This window comes from Dipodomys merriami, unplaced genomic scaffold (genome assembly GCF_024711535.1).
Source record: "Dipodomys merriami isolate MVZ:Mamm:240054 unplaced genomic scaffold, mDipMer1.0.p SCAF_724, whole genome shotgun sequence".
NCBI lineage: Eukaryota > Metazoa > Chordata > Mammalia > Rodentia > Heteromyidae > Dipodomys > Dipodomys merriami.
The window spans coordinates 410,289-421,134 of record NW_027206318.1 but is presented as its reverse complement, the minus strand read 5'-3'; positions in this window follow the sequence as shown (position 1 = coordinate 421,134).

Sequence of the window (10,846 nt, the reverse complement as noted above, 5' to 3'; positions counted from 1 at the left end):
ATGTTTGGCGGAGTATTAAGGAAGCCATAGCGGAAACTGGCAAGTTAGGTGTGGATGACCACAGTGTACCCTGATAATGACGTTATAATGGAAAAGGAAAAATGTTTAGATATATTTGAAGCTTTATTTCCCACATTGTGTACATAGTATTAGACAGCATTGGATTATATACATCAAGAATAACAAGAGGAGAGTTTCAATATCAAGAAATACAATCACATAAACAGGTAGAGATAGTAAAAACTCTAATGTTATTCCTGCAGTCTCTCTAATATATACTCACTTTTCTTGGTGGTATTTTTTTCTTATAAACAAAATTATTTATTTCCAGATTTTGATGGACTAAGATGTAGTTTTCAACTTATTGTGATTAGTTCAAATAACATTCTCATATAGATACTATTCAATAACCAATGTTTTCTAATGATATATTGAGAGAATGTTCAATACAGCTGTATACACATGACATAATTTACCTAATAACACGTACATATCTGTAGTTGCCTTAAAAGGACACAGTTCTTAGAGCCAGGAGCTAAAATTTATTTTTATTTCTGCATGAAACAATTTGTGACTTTATATCAGCAAACTGAATTTGACTCTTTCCTTATTTGTAAGCTAAGGTGGAAAATGTAAGGACTCTTCACTTTTCTTTTTTCTTGCTCTAGAAGTCAACAAATATATTCTTCAATATTTCTGGTAGATTACACCCATTTACAGATGAGAAATGTAAGGCCAACAGTCAATACTGAGTAAATAATGATACTAGAATTTGTGTCTGAACTCTTCACTCTGTGTGCTTACAAGGAGAATAATTTGGTGATGGAGAGGACCAATATGAAAATACTATGGGGAAAAAGCATACTTTGTAAATAGTTGTTTTAGGACTAGGTGACCAGTGATTAGTACTTGAAACAAGCTTGTGTCAGGGGCATAAAAAGGAATACATAGAAATCATATTAGTGAGAGAAATTGAGAAAACCTTCATCATACATCTGACCTAAAGTACGGGAATAAAAGGGTAAGGAGAAATCTAAAGGGCTTCTACATCTCTGGCCAGGCAACTGTGTGAGTGATATTTTTGGTGATAAGGACTACATGTGCAACTGATGGACGCAGGGGGAAAAACCCTCTGATAGTTCTAAAGTTTTTTATTAAACAGATGGAAAGATAGGTCTGTTTTGACATCACGAAAATATCCACCACCATGAATGTGAAAAACAGTAATAAAATCGGGTGAATTATTAAAAGGAAAAGGTAAAGGAAAGTTCTGACACAAGTGTGAGCAATGTGAGCAACAGTGTGAACAATTTCGAAGAAAGAGATAAATAAGGAAACAAAAATGTAATAAAAACAGATTTACGGAAGTAAAGAAAGGATAGAATTTGCAAGAAGGTATTGAAGGAAATATACTATTTGGATATGAAAATTAAAAGGACATAAACAAGTTCAATAAGAACAGTGTTTTGGTGAAAGTCGTATCGATAAAATTTTGGGATATAAATATGAAGACATAAAATCCTTGATCCATGAATTCAACAGAGCCTATTGATTTTAAGTGTTGGGAACAAATGCTTTTATCCTGACCTTAGAAGAATTATACAGATATAACTCTCATGAACTTTATTTAGAATTAGTTTGAGAATATTTTTGAAGACTTTGTTTAGCCACGAGATTATAGATTGAACTACAGCACAAGTGACCCATGTATTCATATTTGTTTGGGATTTTATTGAAATATCTTTAGATATGTTTGGATAACTTATCAGCCTACTTATTATAAATGTAGGAAAAGAAAAGAAACACCAAGTATTAGGTTGAACATACAGCTTTACTGATGTTACTGAAATCTCCTCAAGTTTATTTTTCTTTAGAACAGAAAATGCCACAATAGCCATTGACCCATCATAAGTGCCATGCACTCTACTTAAGTCAAGTTATTGTTAGAGATATCTCCATACTGAAATAACCCTGTCAATCAACCTGCCAGAAATTATTATATGTAGGAAGTGCTCTTATATAGTTCAAGCTTTTATTGAATGGAAGAGTTCAGACATTACTGTCCCCACTAAGATTAAATGCTTAAAAAGGTAAGACATTTTGCTTTAATGCCTTTCTTTCATTTTCTCATACACATGTGCAAGTAGGGAATGATTCTGATGTACTAATAATACAATGGTGAAGTGTATCAACACAACATCTATGATCTAGTCTTAATTTGGTTAGTTACTAATTAGCTCCAAAGTTTATGGATATTTATATTTCTCCTGGGCAAATTGAGCTCCAAAAAATGTCCCAAAGGAGCGTTTCAATTCTAGTATCACTGTTTGTGTCAAACTGCTTTACATTCTACATTCTCTAATGTGGACATAGGGTTATACTGTGGAAGTTTTCTCCTCAGAGAGTGAGTACTACTCTATTGCTTAATATGGACAAATTACCTTCTTACATAGACTGGGTGTGTGCAAACAAGAAGTGGTAGTTGAACCATGTTCTTAGAAGTTTGTACAGATGAAATGGCAATAGGGCAACTATAAACTCAAAAGGAATGAATAAAAAAGAAGGAAGGCACAAAGTCAAATGTGCCAAGGAAATGCTGAAGTGTGAATTCAAATTATGTGCTCAGGTATGATGGTGTTTTCAAAGTACAGCTTCAGAAAATGTAGTTGGATACCGTGAGGAAAACTGTTTTAAATTATTCTGAGTTAATTGTACAAATAGAAGCCCCTAACTCTGACTCTAATTAGCCAAAACATCATCAACATAGGGACTATTTCCAAGTGCAAAGTGAGAAAAAGAGGGCTCATTACAGTTAGAGTTCAGGTTGAAGTTATGACAATCACGTAACTTTTCTTATGACTTCTTTATTTTGAAGCATTAAAGTAGGAAAAAGCCAAGTAAATATTTTGCATGTACCTAAATTAAGTGGGACATATTATATTGGTCTCTTTTTTACTTGGAATTTATAGATTATGTCTTTTATACTCTAAGTTGGGACAATGATTTGCTGTCAGTTATTTTCTTCTCTCTAACTTCTTTTACCCTTCCACTTACATAATTTTTATTTAAAGAGACATACTTGAACTTGCAATTCTAAATTCTTCAATATTATCTGCATTTCTTCATACTTCTGGCAGCCACCTATATTTTTCCCAAGGGAATATTCTTCACTACCATTTTTGTCCTATTTGATATTGGATTTCTTTCTGCCTAATTCAGTCCAAGATATATATTAGACACATGCAGATATCTCAACACTTGTACTACCATAAAATCCTATCTTCCTTAGAAATGGTGATTTTAGAACATCTGGAGAAGTAGCATCTGTCATGTTTGAAAAACCCTAAGTGACACTTACATGCAATCATGTTTTATACCAATATGCCGCTCAGTCGATGACTTAATTGACAAAATATGATATATACACACACAGACACACACAGACACACAGATACACACACAGACACACACAGACACACACACACACACACACACACACACACACATATATATATATATATATATATACATATACATATATATGTACACAGTGGAATTCAATGCTTCTAATTCATAAGGAAATCGAAAGACTTGCAAAAATCCTACTAAGTAAAATAAACAAGACACAAGGAAACAGATTCCATGATTTCCGTCATTTGTAATAACTAGGAAATGTCTAGGATAGTCCTAGCAGATGAGCAGAATGTATCAATAGCTATGTATATATAACCATATAAGATGATGCTGAGTAATATGAGCTCCTAGATATGGAAACAGAGTTTTTCCTTTGTGGTTGTTCTTTTTAATGTACTATGTGATATCTTTTTTGTTTTGTGTTTTCCCCTATGGTTTATCCCCTGCTGTATTTGATTTCAGTATCCTGTGTATTGTATAAACATTTATCTTAATTTGGCAAGGGAAGAGGAACAAGGAAATGGAGAGACAAAGGACAAAGGACAAACCAATACAATAGAAATACTCACAAGACAACATATTGGAAATTTACATTACAACTTCTGAGGGGTATGAGTTAAGGGAAAAGTGTGAGAAAAATGAGGGAGAAGGCCATATGTTTGACATGTTATGTATTCACTACCTTACAAGTACTGCAACCCCATCTATATATCACCTTGACAATAAAATTAAATAAAAAATAAGCTACAAATAATTTCACTGTAATGCTATAGGAAATGTTATTCTATGTGTATATAACTTTTTTAGTAAATGAACACTATTTGGCTTCTAATTTGAATTAATTACCCCTTTATCAGATGGTCATCAACTTGAATGTTATCTAACTATACAATATTTTCACAATATATCTGCCATAATTTTGCAAAAAAACATTATTTTAATACTGTCTCATACGGAACAGAAAACAGTTCAATTCTATGGAAACTCCTAACTTTTAAAACTGAATAATTGTAAGAGGATAGAATATACGTGTTCTTCAAAATTCCTATGACTACTAACTATTCATTTTCAAATTCTGAACATGCCATACCAGAGACATTCAAAACAGTACCTATTTGCATTTTATTTAATTCTGCAATAGATGCAGTTTCCAATGGGGCATTGCATATTTAAATGAGAACAGAAAAAATAGCCACATTCTGGTAGAAGATAAAACTATGAAGTATATATAATAATTAATTCCTCAAGAGCACACATTCATTCATCAATGTAAGGTATTATTTCTATGACAATCAATCCCAAGTTTTTATGCCATAAAGTCAAACTAGCCTAACAGGTTCCAACATGTAGGTACACCTTAAAATCCCTAAATTCATATCATGACTAGCTTATCACTATTGTGAAAAAGTATTACACTTCTGTTAATGGGGTGCTGTTCCTTTGGTGGAAAGAACGCTACACAAAACTTTCCTGCATCATTTTCTCCCCAGTGGTATTCTTGAAATCAGAACACTTGCAAATATTATATATACTTAGATATATTTTTAATCTATCATAGATATTCAGGAGGCTAAGACCTGAAGATTATGGTTCAAAGCCCACCGAGGCAGAAAGGTATCTTAGATTCTTATTTCTAATAAACTGCCCAGGAAAAGCCAGAAAAAAGTGACACTGAGGTTTAAGTGGTAGAGCAGTAGCCTTGAGCAATAACAAGCTCAGGGTTAGTGCCCAGGCCCAGAGGATAAGCCCTATGACAAACCAAACAACAACAACAAAAACAACAAAAACAAATCCCAAACCTAGCATTTTTTATCATTGTATACAAAGGTACGTAGGAAACTTCTTCGTGTTAAGTGTAGTTAGAAAAAAAAAAGATGTCACACAATTACACTCTTCATACCATGTTATACTAAAGTCTCAAAAAATTGCTCTTTGTCTAAATTTATAAATTAGTATCATCCATTTTTTGGCAACTCTGTCTAGATTATCACTTTATCATACTACATATGAACTGTTGGAATTATCTATTAACTCAGTTCTAATTATATCTCACTTGAAAGAATATTCTAGGCAAACAGAATGCCAGAATTATTTCTGAATTTGCAAATAAAACCTTTTACTTGAAAAGAATTTTGTAATATCCAATAGAATATGAAATTACAAACAAAAATATTTATTTTAAATCTAAATTCCAATTTATCCATGTCTAGAAATTCCTACATTAGAGGAACTTCTCTATTTCTCCATGCTTAACATTTTGTAATCCTTCATCTTTGCTTTGGAATCCAACAGAATGATACTTACTTTTTCAAATTTTTGGTTGGAAATCATGAACCATTTTGCATCTCATCTAGGAATATTCTGTAATGAAGAGAACATTTAAAACACAACGGAGGATGATATATGAGTTGCATTTCAATAGGAAACTTGACTTCTCAAAACATAATGACACACTTCCCAACTCTATATTATGTTCTTCTTCTTTGGTTTGTTTTATTGACATGAAATTATACTACCTGGTCCAGGGAAGGTATCGCTTTGTAATTCCACTCTCTAGCCTCCTGTTTTAGTCTGAGTGCTAGAATTCCATACTTGTATCACATTGCCCTGATATAGTTAGATGGTTTATTTAATCTAGAAACAGACTAGCAATCCTGAATTTCTCTGATGATCTTATCCACTAGACTGACTGCTCAGAATGTTTATGTACAATTTACAAAAGATGTTCTATCATTTAACACAGGATATGAATATTATCAGATGCACGTGCAGTGGTCTCTGATTCTTTCCTCCATGGATAGATCTGATCCCTTATGATAACTTGACTTTCTTACTATCTCTGTGACCGATTTATGTAATATTCTCAACCTTTTTTGGGGAAAGTTCACTTAAGGACTTTTTATGTTTAGTTTTTTATACTGTGAAAATACCATACAGAAGGGTTACAATTACATGGGCAAGGTAATGAGTACATTTCTTATCAAGCGTTGTTGCCTCCTACTTGACGACTTTCTAATATTAAAAATTATCATATGTTTTAGTCTTCCTCAGAACATATTTTCTATCATTTTCTAACATTTCTATACATTCTGAGAGTTGTTGCATATATGTGTTTGCACATATAAGTGCTTCTGTTTGTATGTGCATGTTTGTATGTATGTATGCAAAAACCTCAAGCTCTTATTCATCAATCTTGGTCATAACTAGTACTCCATCACTTGAGTAATTCTACCAATGCAGCTTTTGGCTGGTTAATGATAGGTAATGTCTCAAAGACTGTTCTGCCCAGACTGGATGCAAACTGATCTTCCCAAACTTCTTTAAATTCTTAGGTTTTATTTTTACAGGAGTATCAACTTTTAAACTAGAAACATTTTTGTAAGTGTAAAGTCTAATCTGTAGCACAGATTTTTAACAAAAGAATTCATATAAAGTTAGATGAACATACACATTACATATCCTGAATGTACATTGTTAGAAATGTGATCTTAAGCCTGGTGCCAGTGACTCAGGCCTAATCCTAGCTACTCAGGAGGCTGAGATTTGAGGATTGCAATTCAAATTTCCGAGGCACTTTCCTCCAATTAACCACCAGAAAACTGGAATTGGCGCTGTGGCTCAAGTGATAGAGAGCTAGCCTTGAGCTGAACAATGGAGGAACATTGCCCAGGCCCAGAGTTCAAGCCCCAGAATCATCAAAAAAATAGGAAAAAGAAAGAAAAAGAAATGTGATCTTAGCAACCAGTTCATTGCTAGTATATTTCCTGCTCTCTCAACATGATATTATTTCCAGTTAAGTCCATGCTCTTATATCCGACATTCGTTGGAACCAGAATTATTCTTCCATTCTTCTTTTTTTACAAATTTGCATGATTAGCTACCATGATTTAGAGCTGGTAGATGAAAGAGAGTAGCCTAATCCTCCATGTTCCACTTAGTAGTAATGTCTCTCTATACCATTCCCATTAATCAACATATTGGTCTTGGCATTATTGTTTCAAAGTTGTCTTATATGCAAAGTCTTCTATAGTGTATTGAACCATTATACTAAAACACAGAGCTTCTCTTTCTCCTATTATTCCTATTGTTTTTCCTACTGTTAACTTATGTACCCTTGGGAAATAATGCACAACACACACACTCACCCACAAAATATATTTCTGAGAACCTTCTTCCCACTTAAAATTGGTTTTAATTTACAGAGCATTTATGAAATTTGAACATAATGTGCTCCAGGAAATGGTTTTTCATGCTTTAAAAAAATAGTGCACAGAGGGGTTAGAGTTACATAAGTAAGTTTATGATTACATTATCTATCAAGCATTGTTACCTCCTCTTTTGTTTTTCCCCTGCCACCCTTTTTCTTCTCACCGTCCCAACTCCCCCCTCCCTTCCCCAAGTTGTAAATTTTCTGCATAGTGTCTTGTTCATCTCATTGTGACAATGGGTCATACTGTATCCATGTTTCAGCATTTTGTTATTTACCTTCCCCTCTCCATATTAGAAAAAATGTATATGCAAGATACAGGTCACTGACATCAAATACAGTGAAAACAGGGGTTATACCGTGTAGGAAGAAAATAGAAGAGAAACAAAAAAATCACATAGTACATGTTAGATACATTAAAAACAATACCAAGAAAGAAGAAAACAAGTTTTGTCCCTACCTTGGGGTCCATTTCACTTATCATCTTATATGACCATATGTATTTAGATAATGTTTTATAAGCCATTTAAATATCATATTTCTCGTTACGAATTTTTCTCTGAAACATGTGTTGCCTCATGTCCAAAAATATACTTGAGCTATTTCAATGACGCCAGAAAACATTCATTTTACCTGGAGAAGCACTATAGATTGTTACTGGAAGTAAGTGGAAGGAACTGTTAATGAAAGTGGAAACTGAATCCTAGAGAGGAATTGAACATAGAAAAATGACAAAGTTCCAATTAATTTGTGCTGTCCTTTTTACTGTACAAGAAAAGAATAGGCTTGAAAGAAACTCTATCCCTGACTTGTTGGAGTGTTGTTGCTCTTTACTCTTATAAAACCTTTCTGTAAATTTCTAGTTGAAAGTATTACTAAAGAAAACAATATGCCATTTGAAGGCCAGCATAGGAAAAATGGAAATAACAATGAGATGTACAAGTATTTATGTTGAAAACAAACTTTACAACTTTGGCAGGGGGGTGGCAATGGGGATGGGGAGGAAAGGGGAAGAGATGGAAAGGGGAAACAAAGGAGGAGGCAACAATGCTTGATAAGAAATGTACCCATTATCTTGGCCATGTAATTGTAACCCCTCTGTATGGTATTTTCACAATAACAAAAAAGAAAAAGGTGAAAAACAAAAAACTCAAAGAAAGTGTTCTACTGCAAAGAAAGAAAGAAATGGTTTTAAAGTGTCTTGTGCATGGATATTTCCCTCCTGAGATGATTCTCTTGTTGCAGAAGTCAGTTGTCCATTCCTTTAGTATGTTCCTGAGTTCTCTATAGTAATAAGGATTCCAAAAAGCAGGATCCAATAAGTATTATCAGCAAAATGATCCTCTTTTCAAACCAGTGCTTTAAGGAAGGTCCCAAAGAAATATGTGGGTTTTTTTTGTTTGCTTGTTTGTTTGTTTAGTTTGTGCTGGTTGTGGGGCTTGAACTCAGAGGCTGGACCCTGTCCCTGAATAGTTGTCTTTCCTGTCCACCTGCCCCATTGCTTGAGACAAAAATCCACTTCTGGCTTTTTTGGTGTTTAATTACAGATAAGAGTTTGACAGACTCTCCTTCCTGGGTTGGCTTTGAACTAAGATTGTAAGGAAGCAACTGACATCAACTCTATAGACTTCTCTTTTGAAACAAGAAATATTAGATGAAGTTTATTATAAAGCTAATATTTGACAATTTTTAAAAGAAGGGAATACGTCCAGTAAAAAAGGCATATCTTAAATAACTCAGCAAAAGTAGGTGCACTGAATCATTTTAGAATTATAATTTTTTCTGCCTGGGAAGATTACTGTTGACCTGGTTGTTCCTTTTGGAGAAATTCAAAGTCATATTTGCACATTTTAGTTGGTTGTGGGACTTGTACGTTCATCCTGGGCACTGTCCCTAAGCTATTAAGCTCAAATTGAATACTCTACCACTTTAGCTTCAGCACCACTTCCTGGTTTCTGGTGGTTAATTGAAGATAAGAATCTCATGGGCTTTCCTGACCAGGCTGACATTGAACCACAATCTTATGGTCTCAAATTACTGAGTAGCTAGTAATATGGGCGTGAGCCACTAGTGTCTGGCTCATATGTCCATGTAGTGCACTTAATGACACTATGAAGACAAAGAATGGAAATTTGAAGCAATGGATCACATTGCAACTTTTCAGAAAAATGACTCATGAGCTATGAGACTCTTATATTACCATCCTCCACTGTCTGTGTATGTGAATATAGTGTCAGATATTGTTCATATAGAAATAGAGAAAAATGAGATTTTTAGAAAACAAAGTAGATCAGGTATGAAAGAACAGCATAGAAGGATATATCATTTACCACACAGAGAACTAGCCTAAGAGATTTAGAATTCTAAAGGCAATGAGGAATAAGCCTAGTTGATAACAAGTTCTTCAATAACCAAAATGGTTCCTTAGAAGAGTTTCTGGTATGCGTTAGTTATTATTATTATTTATTCCTTCCATCTGGATTTATTCCTTCTCTTCTGTCAAAACTGTTTTTTACCCTCTGAATTACTTTCTTTTTTATATTCATAAGTTTATTTTTATTGTGAAAATATTGTACAGAGGGGTTACAATTTCATGAGCAAGGTAATGAGTACATTTCGTATCAAAGATTGCTGCCTCATCCTTTGCTTCCCTTTAACATCCCTGCCCACGAATTTCCCCCCAATCCTCCTCCCCCTGCCCTGTGCCAAAGTTCTAAAGTTGCAAATGGGAATTTTTAAGATGGCATTACTTTTTCATTCTTTTACTATATATTATAATTCAGACCAGGTGGTAGAAAAGGAAGTGGAAAACAATACTAACTCCAGTAAGGCTGACATTCCTATCACATAACTAAGGAAATATAGTGTTACAAGCTGCAGGACTCATAGGGCTGTTGTATGTGACATTATTATGGAAAACACTATTAACAGTCATCTCCAACATCCATAGCATTCTGCTTCCACTTTCAAAGTCAAGAGTCAAATATCGTAGCCTTTTTATAGATTGGGTGTGTCCCGGGAAGGAAGAAGGAGGATGTGGAAGGTGATGGTGGAAAAATATGTATATTGGTTCCCTATCCACATTTTTTTTGCATTTTTAAAAAGTGCTACTGATGAACTCCCACTTACATCTAATTGACTATGCTCTCTGCACAAGATGCAGATAAATGAAGACATTTATTCTAATGGATAGTCACATATATTAACAAAAACCAGTTCTGGAAA